The following is a 15000-nucleotide window of genomic DNA, read 5'->3' on the forward strand; positions in this document are numbered from 1 at the left end:
TAAATCAGTAACCACCGACACTTAGAATATTTTCGAGTTGGTATAAATCAGTAACCACTGACACTTAGAATTTTTTCGAGTTGGTATAAATCAGTAACCACTGACACTTAGAATATTTTCGACTTGGTATAAATCAGTAACCACTGACACTTAGAATATTTTCGGGTTGGTATAAATCAGTAACCACCGACACTTAGAATATTTTCGAGTTGGTATAAATCAGTAACCACTGACACTTAGAATATTTTCGGGTTGGTATAAATCAGTAACCACCGACACTTAGAATATTTTCGGGTTGGTACAAATCAGTAACCACTGACACTTAGAATATTTTCGAGTTGGTATAAATCAGTAACCACTGACACTTAGAATTTTTTCGAGTTGGTATAAATCAGTAACCACTGACACTTAGAATATTTTCGGGTTGGTATAAATCAGTAACCACCGACACTTAGAATATTTTCGGGTTGGTATAAATCAGTAACCACTGACACTTAGAATTTTTTCGGGTCGGTACAAATCAGTAACCACTGACACTTAGAATATTTTCGGGTTGGTATAAATCAGTAACCACCGACACTTAGAATATTTTCGAGTTGGTATAAATCAGTAACCACTGACACTTAGAATTTTTTCGAGTTGGTATAAATCAGTAACCACTGACACTTAGAATATTTTCGGGTTGGTATAAATCAGTAACCACCGACACTTAGAATATTTTCGAGTTGGTATAAATCAGTAACCACTGACACTTAGAATTTTTTCGAGTTGGTATAAATCAGTAACCACTGACACTTAGAATATTTTCGGGTTGGTATAAATCAGTAACCACCGACACTTAGAATATTTTCGAGTTGGTATAAATCAGTAACCACCGACACTTAGAATTTTTTCGAGTTGGTATAAATCAGTAACCACTGACACTTAGAATTTTTTCGGGTTGGTATAAATCAGTAACCACCGACACTTAGAATATTTTCGAGTTGGTATAAATCAGTAACCACTGACACTTAGAATTTTTTCGGGTCGGTATAAATCAGTAACCACTGACACTTAGAATTTTTTCGAGTTGGTATAAATCAGTAACCACTGACACTTAGAATATTTTCGGGTTGGTATAAATCAGTAACCACTGACACTTAGAATTTTTTCGACTTGGTATAAATCAGTAACCACTGACACTTAGAATTTTTTCGGGTTGGTATAAATCAGTAACCACTGACACTTAGAATATTTTCGGGTCGGTACAAATCAGTAACCACTGACACTTAGAATATTTTCGGGTTGGTATAAATCAGTAACCACTGACACTTAGAATTTTTTCGAGTTGGTATAAATCAGTAACCACCGACACTTAGAATATTTTCGGGTTGGTATAAATCAGTAACCACCGACACTTAGAATTTTTTCGGCTCAGTAGAAATCAGTAACCAAGCGCATTTTTGAATTGGTTACTGATTTCTCCGTTCGAGTTGCGGCTGCGGTTGGCTTCAAATAGTGGTGGGGGCTTAATTATCGCCGAGGGGAGCATGTCCCGGTGGTGTGGCCGAGGATGGAGTGCCTTTTGAAGGGGGTGTTTCTGAATTTGGACCCTTTTTGAGTTGCATGGCCGGATGGGTGTGGTTTTGAAGGGTGTGTCTGTCTGGAGTGGCACCGGCGTTGGTGTGAGGCTGAGGGTGGGCGTTCGGTTCCTGGTTAGGGATAGGGAAAGGGTGAGACTTAGCTTTAGTGCTCGTGCCCCCGATTTTGGTAATGTTTGACGTCAATTTTCCAAGGAGGCGAATGCAAGGCTTCAGAGGGACTTTGAGTGTTCGGGGGCGGGGTAGCTCAGCCGGATTTGCCCCGGCGGTTCTGCGGACGGTGTTGACTTCGAGGGCGGACCGGCCCCCGTGTTCAGTCCGAATATCGTGCATTGTTAACGGCGGGAAGTGTTCCAAAAGGGAATGGGATTGAATGTGACTGCTGAAGCCGACTTTGAGACCTGTAACGCGGGTAGCTCAGCCGGATTTGACCCGGCGGTTCTGGCGACGGTCTCGCCTTCGAGGGGGGAGCGCCCCGCGTGTTCAGGCCGAATTTTGTGCATTTCCATCGGCGGGAAGAGGTCCAAACGGGAATGGGATTGAATGTGACTGCTGAAGCCGACATTGAGACCTCTAACGCGGGTAGCTCGGCAGGATTTGACCCGGCGGTTCTGCCGAAGGTCTCACCTTCGAGGGGGGAGCGTCCCGCGTGTTCAGGCCGAATATCGTGCATTGTTAACGGCGGGAAGTGTTCCAAAAGGGAATGGGATTGAATGTGACTGCTGAAGCCGACATTGAGACCTCTAACGCGGGTAGCTCGGCCGGATTTGACCCGGCGGTTCTGGCGACGGTCTCGCCTTCGAGGGGGGAGCGTCCCGCGTGTTCAGGCCGAATTTTGTGCATTTCCATCGGCGGGAAGAGGTCCAAACGGGAATGGGATTGAATGTGACTGCTGAAGCCGACATTGAGACCTCTAACGCGGGTAGCTCGGCCGGATTTGACCCGGCGGTTCTGCCGAAGGTCTCACCTTCGAGGGGGGAGCCTCCCGCGTGTTCAGGCCGAATTTTGTGCATTTCCATCGGCGGGAAGAGGTCCAAACGGGAATGGGATTGAATGTGACTGCTGAAGCCGACATTGAGACCTCTAACGCGGGTAGCTCGGCCGGATTTGACCCGGCGGTTCTGCCGAAGGTCTCACCTTCGAGGGGGGAGCGCCCACCGTGTACAGGCCGATTTTCATGCATTTCCAACCGTGGGAAGGGGTCCGAAAGGGGATGGGGGTGAACGTGACTGCTCAACCCGACTTTGAGACCTGTAACGCGGGTAGCTCAGCCGGATTTGACCCGGCGGTTCTGGCGACGGTCTCGCCTTCGAGGGGGGAGCGTCCCGCGTGTTCAGGCCGAATTTTGTGCATTTCCATCGGCGGGAAGAGGTCCAAACGGGAATGGGATTGAATGTGACTGCTGAAGCCGACATTGAGACCTCTAACGCGGGTAGCTCGGCAGGATTTGACCCGGCGGTTCTGCCGAAGGTCTCACCTTCGAGGGGGGAGCGCCCACCGTGTACAGGCCGATTTTCATGCATTTCCAACCGTGGGAAGGGGGCCGAAAGGGGATGGGGGTGAATGTGACTGCTCAACCCGACTTTGAGGCATCTAACCCGGGTAGCTCAGCCGGGTTTGACCCGGCGGTTCTGCCGACGGCCTCGCCTTCGAGGGGGGAGCGTCCCCCGTGTACAGGCCGATTTTCATGCATTTCGAACCGTGGGAAGTGGCCCAAAAGGGGATGGGAGTGAATGTGACTGCTCAACCCGACTTTGGCGCTTCCGAGCCGGGTAGCTCAGCCGGGTTTGACCCGGCGGTTCTGCCGACGGTCTCGTCTTCGAGGCGGGTGCCTCCCCCGTGTACAGGCCGATTTTCATGCATTTCGTACCGTGGGAAGTGGTCCAAAAGGGAATGGGGGTGGACGTGACTGCTCATACCGACATCGAGACTTGTAAGCCGTGTAGCTCGGCCGGGTTTGATCCGGCGGGTCTGCCGACGGTCTCGTCTTCGAGAGGGGGGCCTCCCCCGTGTACAGGCCGATTTTCGTGCATTTCCAACGGTGGGAAGAGGTTCAAAAGGGGATGGGGGTGAATGTGACTGCTCAACCCGACTCTGAGGCTTCTAACCCGGGTAGCCCGGCCGGGTTTGACCCGGCGGTTCTGCCGTCGGTCTCGCCTTCGAGGGCGGAGCCTCCCCCGTGTACAGGCCGATTTTCGTGCATTTCAAACCGTGGGAAGCGGTCCAAAAGGGGATGGGAGTGAATGTGACTGCTCATACCGACCTTGGCGCTTCCGACCCGGGTAGCTCAGCCGGGTTTGACCCGGCGGTTCTGCCGACGGTCTCGTCTTCGAGGCGGGTGCCTCCCCCGTGTACAGGCCGATTTTCATGCATTTCGTACCGTGGGAAGTGGTCCAAAAGGGAATGGGGGTGAATGTGACTGCTCAACCCGACTCTGAGGCTTCTAACCCGGGTAGCTCGGCCGGGTTTGACCCGGCGGTTCTGCCGTCGGTCTCGCCTTCGAGAGGGGCGCCTCCCCCGTGTACAGGCCGATTTTCGTGCATTTCCAACGGTGGGAAGAGGTTCAAAAGGGGATGGGGGTGAATGTGACTGCTCAACCCGACTCTGAGGCTTCTAACCCGGGTAGCCCGGCCGGGTTTGACCCGGCGGTTCTGCCGTCGGTCTCGCCTTCGAGGGCGGAGCCTCCCCCGTGTACAGGCCGATTTTCGTGCATTTCAAACCGTGGGAAGCGGTCCAAAAGGGGATGGGAGTGAATGTGACTGCTCATACCGACCTTGGCGCTTCCGACCCGGGTAGCTCAGCCGGGTTTGACCCGGCGGTTCTGCCGACGGTCTCGCCTTCGAGGGGGGAGCGTCCCCCGTGTTCAGGCCGAATTTTGTGCATTTCGAACCGTGGGAAGTTGCCCAAAAGTCGATGGGAGTGAATGTGACTGCTCAACCCGACTTTGGCGCTTCCGAGCCGGGTAGCTCAGCCGGGTTTGACCCGGCGGTTCTGCCGACGGTCTCGTCTTCGAGGCGGGTGCCTCCCCCGTGTACAGGCCGATTTTCATGCATTTCGTACCGTGGGAAGTGGTCCAAAAGGGAATAGGGGTGGACGTGACTGCTCATACCGACATTGAGACTTGTAAGCCGTGTAGCTCGGCCGGGTTTGATCCGGCGGGTCTGCCGACGGTCTCGTCTTCGAGGCGGGTGCCTCCCCCGTGTACAGGCCGATTTTCGTGCATTTCGAACCGTGGGAAGTGGTCCAAAAGGGGATGGGGGTGGACGTGACTGCTCAACCCGACTTTGAGGCTTCTAACCCGGGTAGCTCGGCCGGGTTTGACCCGTCGATTCTGCCGATGGTCTCGTTTTGGAGGGGGGAGCCTCCCCCGTGTTCAGTCCGATTTTCGTGCATTTCGAACCGTGGGAAGTGGCCCAAAAGGGGATGGGAGTGAATGTGACTGCTCATACCGACTTTGGCGCTTCCGAGCCTGGTAGCTCAGCCGGGTTTGATCCGGCGGTTCTGCCGACGGTCTCGTCTTCGAGGCGGCTCCCTCCCCCGTGTACAGGCCGATTTTCATGCATTTGCAACGGTGGGAAGTTGCCCAAAAGGGGATGGGAGTGAATGTGACTGCTCAACCCGACTTTGGCGCTTCCGAGCCTGGTAGCTCAGCCGGGTTTGAACCGGCGGTTCTGCCGACGGTCTCGTCTTCGAGGCGGCTCCCTCCCCCGTGTACAGGCCGATTTTCGTGCATTTCGAACCGTGGGAAGTGGTCCAAAAGGGAATGGGGGTGGACGTGACTGCTCAACCCGACTCTGAGGCTTCTAACCCGGGTAGCTCGGCCGGGTTTGATCCGGCGGTTCTGCCGACGGTCTCGTCTTCGAGGCCGGTGCCTCCCCCGTGTACAGGCCGATTTTCGTGCATTTCCAACGGTGGGAAGTGGTCCAAAAGGGAATGGGGGTGGACGTGTCTGCTCATACCGACTTTGAGACTTGTAAGCCGGGTAGCTCAGCCGGGTTTGTTCCGGCGGTTCTGCCGACGGTCTCGTCATCGAGGGGGGAGCCTCCCCCGTGTCCAGGCCGATTTTCATGCATTTCCAACCGTGGGAAGTGGTCCAAAAGGGAATGGGGGTGAATGTGACTGCTCATACCGACTTTGAGACTTTTAAGCCGGGTAGCTCAGCCGGGTTTGACCCGGCGGTTCTGCCGACGGTCTCGCCTTCGAGGGGGGAGCGTCCCCCGTGTTCAGGCCGAATTTTGTGCATTTCGAACCGTGGGAAGTTGCCCAAAAGTCGATGGGAGTGAATGTGACTGCTCAACCCGACTTTGAGACTTGTAAGCCGGGTAGCTCAGCCGGGTTTGACCCGGCGGTTCTGCCGACGGTCTCGTCTTCGAGGCGGGTGCCTCCCCCGTGTACAGGCCGATTTTCATGCATTTCGTACCGTGGGAAGCGGTCCAAAAGGGGATGGGAGTGAACGTGACTGCTCATACCGACTTTGGCGCTTCCGAGCCGGGTAGCTCAGCCGGGTTTGACCCGGCGGGTCTGCCGACGGTCTCGCCTTCGAGGGGGGAGCGTCCCCCGTGTTCAGGCCGAATCTTGTGCATTTCGAACCGTGGGAAGTTGCCCAAAAGTCGATGGGAGTGAATGTGACTGCTCAACCCGACTTTGAGACTTGTAAGCCGGGTAGCTCAGCCGGGTTTGACCCGGCGGTTCTGCCGACGGTCTCGTCTTCGAGGCCGGTGCCTCCCCCGTGTACAGGCCGATTTTCGTGCATTTCCAACGGTGGGAAGTGGTCCAAAAGGGAATGGGGGTGGACGTGTCTGCTCATACCGACTTTGAGACTTGTAAGCCGGGTAGCTCAGCCGGGTTTGTTCCGGCGGTTCTGCCGACGGTCTCGTCATCGAGGGGGGAGCCTCCCCCGTGTCCAGGCCGATTTTCATGCATTTCCAACCGTGGGAAGTGGTCCAAAAGGGAATGGGGGTGAATGTGACTGCTCATACCGACTTTGAGACTTTTAAGCCGGGTAGCTCGGCCGGGTTTGACCCGGCGGTTCTGCCGACGGTCTCGTCTTCGAGGCGGGTGCCTCCCCCGTGTACAGGCCGATTTTCGTGCATTTCGAACCGTGGGAAGTGGTCTAAAAGTCGATGGGAGTGAACGTGACTGCTCAACCCGACTTTGAGACTTGTAAGCCGGGTAGCTCAGCCAGGTTTGACCCGGCGGTTCTGCCGACGGTCTCGCCTTCGAGGGCGGACCCTCCCCCGTGTACAGGCCGGTTTTCGTGCATTTCGAACCGTGGGAAGTGATCCAAAAGGGAATGGGGGTGAACGTGACTGCCCAACCCGGCTTTGAGACTTGTAAGCCGGGTAGCTCAGCCGGGTTGGACCCGGCGGTTCTGCCGACGGTCTCGACTTCGAGGCGGGTGCCTCCCCCGTGTACAGGCCGATTTTCATGCATTTGCAACGGTGGGAAGTTGCCCAAAAGTCGATGGGAGTGAATGTGACTGCTCAACCCGACTTCGAGACTTGTAAGCCGGGTAGCTCAGCCGGGTTTGACCCGGCGGTTCTGCCGACGGTCTCGCCTTCGAGGGGGGAGCCTCCCCCGTGTACAGGCCGATTTTCGTGCATTTCCAACGGTGGGAACAGGTTCAAAAGGGGATGGGAGTGATTGTGACTGCTCAACCCGACTCTAGGGCTTCTAACCCGGGTAGCCCGGCCGGGTTTGACCCGGCGGTTCTGCCGACGGTCTCGTCTTCGAGGCGGGTGCCTCCCCCGTATACAGGCCGATTTTCATGCATTTCGAACCGTGGGAAGTGGTCCAAAAGGGAATGGGGGTGGACGTGTCTGCTCATACCGACTTTGAGACTTGTAAGCCGGGTAGCTCAGCCGGGTTTGATCCGGCGGTTCTGCCGACGGTCTCGCCTTCGAGGGGGGAGCCTCCCCCGTGTTCAGTCCGATTTCCATGCATTTCCAACCGTGGGAAGTTGCCCAAAAGGGGATGGGAGTGAATGTGACTGCTCAACCCGACTTTGGCGCTTCCGAGCCGGGTAGCTCAGCCGGGTTTGACCCGGCGGTTCTGCCGACGGTCTCGTCTTCGAGGCGGGTGCCTCCCCCGTATACAGGCCGATTTTCATGCATTTCGAACCGTGGGAAGTGGTCCAAAAGGGAATGGGGGTGGACGTGTCTGCTCATACCGACTTTGAGACTTGTAAGCCGGGTAGCTCAGCCGGGTTTGATCCGGCGGTTCTGCCGACGGTCTCGCCTTCGAGGGGGGAGCCTCCCCCGTGTTCAGTCCGATTTCCATGCATTTCCAACCGTGGGAAGTTGCCCAAAAGGGGATGGGAGTGAATGTGACTGCTCAACCCGACTTTGGCGCTTCCGAGCCGGGTAGCTCAGCCGGGTTTGACCCGGCGGTTCTGCCGACGGTCTCGTCTTCGAGGCGGGTGCCTCCCCCGTGTACAGGCCGATTTTCATGCATTTGGAACCGTGGGAAGTGGTCCAAAAGGGAATGGGGGTGGACGTGACTGCTCATACCGACTTTGAGACTTGTAAGCCGGGTAGCTCAGCCGGGTTTGACCCGGCGGTTCTGCCGACGGTCTCGCCTTCGAGGGGGGAGCCTCCCCCGTGTTCAGTCCGATTTTCGTGCATTTCCCACGGTGGGAAATGGTATCTTTCATTACGGGGACAAGGGTCTGAAGCGGTGAAGTCAGTAACCGGCATAGTTAAGGAAAGGGTTCGAATTTTCTCAACAGTACGAAAAAAGTGAGCAGGGAAGCTAGAGAAGGTGTCAGTGAGTCCCAAACGAGTGAACCGCAAAACTTAGGGAAATGCCCGAAAGCGTTTTAAAGGGTGAAATCGGGAACGAGGAAATGATCGGAAAGTGCCTGAAAGTGCTAAATGAGTAAACAGAAAAACGAAGAAAAATGTTTGAAAAGAAGAAGTGAGTAACCAGGAAAACTTAGAAAAATGTTCAAAACGAAGAAATCAGTAACCAGGAAAACTTAGAAAAATGATCAAAAAGAAGAAATGAGTAACCAGGAAAACTTAGAAAAATGTTTAAAAAGAAGAAATCAGTAACCAGGAAAACTTAGGAAAATGTTTAAAAAGAAGAAATCAGTAACCAGAAAAACTGCGAAAAATGTTTAAAAAGAAGAAATGAGTAACCAGAAAAACTTAGAAAAATGTTTAAAAAGAAGAAATCAGTAACCAGGAAAACTTAGAAAAATGTTTAAAAAGAAGAAATCAGTAACCAGGAAAACTTAGAAAAATGTTATAAAAGAAGAAGTGAGTAACCAGAAAAACTTAGAAAAATGTTTAAAAAGAAGAAATCAGTAACCAGAAAAACTGCGAAAAATGTTTAAAAAGAAGAAATCAGTAACCAGACAAACTGCGAAAAATGTTTAAAAAGAAGAAATCAGTAACCAGGAAAACTTAGAAAAATGTTTAAAAAGAAGAAGTGAGTAACCAGAAAAACTTAGAAAAATGTTTAAAAAGAAGAAATCAGTAACCAGAAAAACTTAGAAAAATGTTTAAAAAGAAGAAATCAGTAACCAGAAAAACTGCGAAAAATGTTTAAAAAGAAGAAATCAGTAACCAGAAAAACTTAGAAAAATGTTTAAAAAGAAGAAGTGAGTAACCAGAAAAACTTAGAAAAATGTTTAAAAAGAAGAAATCAGTAACCAGAAAAACGGCGAAAAATGTTTAAAAAGAAGAAATCAGTAACCAGACAAACTGCGAAAAATGTTTAAAAAGAAGAAATCAGTAACCAGAAAAACTTAGAAAAATGTTTAAAAAGAAGAAATCAGTAACCAGAAAAACTTAGAAAAATGTTTCAAAAGAAGAAGTGAGTAACCAGAAAAACTTAGAAAAATGTTTAAAAAGAAGAAGTGAGTAACCAGAAAAACTTAGAAAAATGTTTAAAAAGAAGAAATCAGTAACCAGAAAAACTTAGAAAAATGTTTAAAAAGAAGAAATCAGTAACCAGAAAAACTGCGAAAAATGTTTAAAAAGAAGAAATCAGTAACCAGACAAACTGCGAAAAATGTTTAAAAAGAAGAAATCAGTAACCAGGAAAACTTAGAAAAATGTTTAAAAAGAAGAAGTCAGTAACCAGAAAAACTTAGAAAAATGTTTAAAAAGAAGAAATCAGTAACCAGAAAAACTTAGAAAAATGTTTAAAAAGAAGAAATCAGTAACCAGAAAAACTGCGAAAAATGTTTAAAAAGAAGAAATCAGTAACCAGAAAAACTTAGAAAAATGTTTAAAAAGAAGAAGTGAGTAACCAGAAAAACTTAGAAAAATGTTTAAAAAGAAGAAATCAGTAACCAGAAAAACGGCGAAAAATGTTTAAAAAGAAGAAATCAGTAACCAGACAAACTGCGAAAAATGTTTAAAAAGAAGAAATCAGTAACCAGAAAAACTTAGAAAAATGTTTCAAAAGAAGAAGTGAGTAACCAGAAAAACTTAGAAAAATGTTTAAAAAGAAGAAGTGAGTAACCAGAAAAACTTAGAAAAATGTTTAAAAAGAAGAAATCAGTAACCAGAAAAACTTAGAAAAATGTTTAAAAAGAAGAAATCAGTAACCAGAAAAACTGCGAAAAATGTTTAAAAAGAAGAAATCAGTAACCAGACAAACTGCGAAAAATGTTTAAAAAGAAGAAATCAGTAACCAGGAAAACTTAGAAAAATGTTTAAAAAGAAGAAGTGAGTAACCAGAAAAACTTAGAAAAATGTTTAAAAAGAAGAAATCAGTAACCAGAAAAACTTAGAAAAATGTTTAAAAAGAAGAAATCAGTAACCAGAAAAACTGCGAAAAATGTTTAAAAAGAAGAAATCAGTAACCAGAAAAACTTAGAAAAATGTTTAAAAAGAAGAAGTGAGTAACCAGAAAAACTTAGAAAAATGTTTAAAAAGAAGAAATCAGTAACCAGAAAAACGGCGAAAAATGTTTAAAAAGAAGAAATCAGTAACCAGACAAACTGCGAAAAATGTTTAAAAAGAAGAAATCAGTAACCAGAAAAACTTAGAAAAATGTTTCAAAAGAAGAAGTGAGTAACCAGAAAAACTTAGAAAAATGTTTAAAAAGAAGAAGTGAGTAACCAGAAAAACTTAGAAAAATGTTTAAAAAGAAGAAATCAGTAACCAGAAAAACTTAGAAAAATGTTTAAAAAGAAGAAATCAGTAACCAGAAAAACTTAGAAAAATGTTTAAAAAGAAGAAATCAGTAACCAGAAAAACTGCGAAAAATGTTTAAAAAGAAGAAATCAGTAACCAGACAAACTGCGAAAAATGTTTAAAAAGAAGAAATCAGTAACCAGGAAAACTTAGAAAAATGTTTAAAAAGAAGAAGTGAGTAACCAGAAAAACTTAGAAAAATGTTTAAAAAGAAGAAATCAGTAACCAGAAAAACTTAGAAAAATGTTTAAAAAGAAGAAATCAGTAACCAGAAAAACTGCGAAAAATGTTTAAAAAGAAGAAATCAGTAACCAGAAAAACTTAGAAAAATGTTTAAAAAGAAGAAGTGAGTAACCAGAAAAACTTAGAAAAATGTTTAAAAAGAAGAAATCAGTAACCAGAAAAACGGCGAAAAATGTTTAAAAAGAAGAAATCAGTAACCAGACAAACTGCGAAAAATGTTTAAAAAGAAGAAATCAGTAACCAGAAAAACTTAGAAAAATGTTTAAAAAGAAGAAATCAGTAACCAGAAAAACTTAGAAAAATGTTTCAAAAGAAGAAGTGAGTAACCAGAAAAACTTAGAAAAATGTTTAAAAAGAAGAAGTGAGTAACCAGAAAAACTTAGAAAAATGTTTAAAAAGAAGAAATCAGTAACCAGAAAAACTTAGAAAAATGTTTAAAAAGAAGAAATCAGTAACCAGAAAAACTTAGAAAAATGTTTAAAAAGAAGAAATCAGTAACCAGGAAAACTTAGAAAAATGTTTAAAAAGAAGAAATCAGTAACCAGAAAAACTGCGAAAAATGTTTAAAAAGAAGAAATGAGTAACCAGGAAAACTTAGAAAAATGTTTAAAAAGAAGAAGTGAGTAACCAGAAAAACTTAGAAAAATGTTTAAAAAGAAGAAATCAGTAACCAGACAAACTTAGAAAAATGTTTAAAAAGAAGAAATCATTAACCAGACAAACTGCGAAAAATGTTTAAAAAGAAGAAATCAGTAACCAGAAAAACTTAGAAAAATGTTTAAAAAGAAGAAATCAGTAACCAGAAAAACTTAGAAAAATGTTTAAAAAGAAGAAATCAGTAACCAGGAAAACTTAGAAAAATGTTTAAAAAGAAGAAGTGAGTAACCAGAAAAACTTAGAAAAATGTTTAAAAAGAAGAAATCAGTAACCAGAAAAACGGCGAAAAATGTTTAAAAAGAAGAAATCAGTAACCAGACAAACTGCGAAAAATGTTTAAAAAGAAGAAGTCAGTAACCAGAAAAACTTAGAAAAATGTTTAAAAAGAAGAAATGAGTAACCAGAAAAACTTAGAAAAATGTTTAAAAAGAAGAAATCAGTAACCAGAAAAACTTAGAAAAATGTTTAAAAAGAAGAAGTGAGTAACCAGGAAAACTTAGAAAAATGTTTAAAAAGAAGAAATGAGTAACCAGAAAAACTTAGAAAAATGTTTAAAAAGAAGAAATCAGTAACCAGAAAAACTTAGAAAAATGTTTAAAAAGAAGAAATGAGTAACCAGAAAAACTTAGAAAAATGTTTAAAAAGAAGAAATCAGTAACCAGAAAAACGGCGAAAAATGTTTAAAAAGAAGAAATCAGTAACCAGAAAAACGGCGAAAAATGTTTAAAAAGAAGAAATCAGTAACCAGAAAAACTTAGAAAAATGTTTAAAAAGAAGAAGTGAGTAACCAGAAAAACTTAGAAAAATGTTTAAAAAGAAGAAATGAGTAACCAGAAAAACTTAGAAAAATGTTTAAAAAGAAGAAATCAGTAACCAGAAAAACTTAGAAAAATGTTTAAAAAGAAGAAATGAGTAACCAGAAAAACGGCGAAAAATGTTTAAAAAGAAGAAATCAGTAACCAGAAAAACGGCGAAAAATGTTTAAAAAGAAGAAATCAGTAACCAGACAAACTGCGAAAAATGTTTAAAAAGAAGAAATCAGTAACCAGAAAAACTTAGAAAAATGTTTAAAAAGAAGAAATCAGTAACCAGGAAAACTTGGAAAAAAACACTTAGAAAAATTTTCAGCAAAGTGTGAAAAATATTCTAAGTGTCAGCGGAGGAAAATGCTGCAGCATCGGGAAAGATTCGCAAACTTACACCGAACATGTGCTCCGAAGTGCCGGAGGAATTGGGTGAATTGAGCCCGGCAAATGGCCAGCTGTCGTTTTGTGCCTGCAGCCCGAAAACTTTAACTTTGTCTGTCGCGGAAGTCCGGACCGAGAAAAATCCAAACGGTTTTGACCGGACCGAGTTCCAGACCGATGCAGTCAAATTTGGAATTCAGACCCATTCAGTGCCACTTGTAGTTTTTCCGCAGTGAGGTTGGCGGGGTACCCGGAGATATATGGGAACACGATTTTTAGAACAAAATGGCGGCGCGGGACCGTTCTGAAAGGCATCCGAAAAACGGTTCCACGGGCATAGCACTTTAATGACAGGTATGAGTGCATGCCGGAGAGCTCTTGGAAGTCGAATTTTTGACACTTTGTCAATTTTTTGACAGATTTGACAAACTCTTTCTGTCTGTTCTAAGAGTCAGTCAGAGACTTGTGCGGCGGTCTTTTGACACTATTGGAGGGCGGGCAAACCCCACGTTGACTCCGGCCGTCCCTCCACAGGCGCTCGTGTCCAAAATGAAGGCGAGAGACGCGAGTGGCCTGGTTCCCTTGGGTGTTGCCAAGAAGGCTGCGGGCTGACCGTTGCCTGAGCACTCCCTAAAGCCTCTTGTGATGAGAGCAGACCTCGCCTGCCGCACGACCGGCTCTGGGAGTCGTTGGGCCGCTATTTGTGAATAGTCTGGTCCTCCTCTGCCACCCGGACAAGCGCGATGGCTCTGCCGCCCTGCGGTGCTCGTCACCCAGGTTTGGGGAACACGATACTCGTAACAAAAATAAAAGGCGGCTCGGGACCTGCAGGCGAAAGGGGTCCCGTGGTGCTAAGCACGTCGACTTCGGGTCTCGGTGCAAGCCGGAGAGCTCACGGAAGTCTAAAGTTTTCGGCACGTGGTCGAATCTTTTCAAAGGCTTACCCGGCTCTTTCCGTCCATTCTGAGAGTAAGTCAGAGGCCGGTGCGGAGGTCTCTTGACAATCGGAGGGGGTGGTGGCCCTCCGCAGGCGCTCGTGTCGAAAATGAAGGCGAGAGACGCGAGTGGCCTGGTTCCCCTGGGTGTTGCCAGGAAGGCTGCGGGCTGACCCTTGCCTGAGCACTCCCTAAAGCCTCTTGTGATGAGAGCAGACCTCGCGCGCCGCACGACCGGCTCTGGGAGTCGTTGGGCCGCTATCTGTGAATAGTCTGGTCCTCCTCTGCCACCCGGCCAAGTGCGATGGCTCTGCCGCCCTGCGGTGCTCGTCACGCAGGTATGGGGCACACGATGCTCGTAACAGCAAATAAAGGCGGCTCGGGACCTGCAGGCGAAAGGGGTCCCGTGGTGCTTAGCACGTCGACTTCGGGTCTCGGTGCAAGCCGGAGAGCTCACGGAAGTCTAAAGTTTTCGGCACGTGGTCGAATCTTTTGAAAGGCTTACCCGGCTCTTTCCGTCCATTCTGAGAGTCAGTCAGAGGCCGGTGCGGCGGTCTATTGACGACCGGAGGCTCCCATGGGTGTTGCGATGAGGGTGGAGGGCACAGAACCTTGCCTTAGCACTCCCTAATAAAGCCTCTTGTGAAGAGAGCAGACCTCGCGCGCCGCACGACCGGCTCTGGGAGTCGTTGGGCCGCTATCTGTGAATAGTCTGGTCCTCCTCTGCCACCCGGCCAAGTGCGATGGCTCTGCCGCCCTGCGGTGCTCGTCACGCAGGTATGGGGCACACGATGCTCGTAACAGCAAATAAAGGCGGCTCGGGACCTGCAGGCGAAAGGGGTCCCGTGGTGCTTAGCACGTCGACTTCGGGTCTCGGTGCAAGCCGGAGAGCTCACGGAAGTCTAAAGTTTTCGGCACGTGGTCGAATCTTTTGAAAGGCTTACCCGGCTCTTTCCGTCCATTCTGAGAGTCAGTCAGAGGCCGGTGCGGCGGTCTATTGACGACCGGAGGCTCCCATGGGTGTTGCGATGAGGGTGGAGGGCACAGAACCTTGCCTTAGCACTCCCTAATAAAGCCTCTTGTGAAGAGAGCAGACCTCGCGCGCCGCACGACCGGCTCTGGGAGTCGTTGGGCCGCTATCTGTGAATAGTCTGGTCCTCCTCTGCCACCCGGCCAAGTGCGATGGCTCTGCCGCCCTGCGGTGCTCGTCACGCAGGTATGGGGCACACGATGCTCGTAACAGCAAATA

Source organism: Chiloscyllium punctatum, unplaced genomic scaffold (assembly GCF_047496795.1).
Source record: "Chiloscyllium punctatum isolate Juve2018m unplaced genomic scaffold, sChiPun1.3 scaffold_1296, whole genome shotgun sequence".
Classification (NCBI taxonomy): Eukaryota; Metazoa; Chordata; class Chondrichthyes; order Orectolobiformes; family Hemiscylliidae; genus Chiloscyllium; species Chiloscyllium punctatum.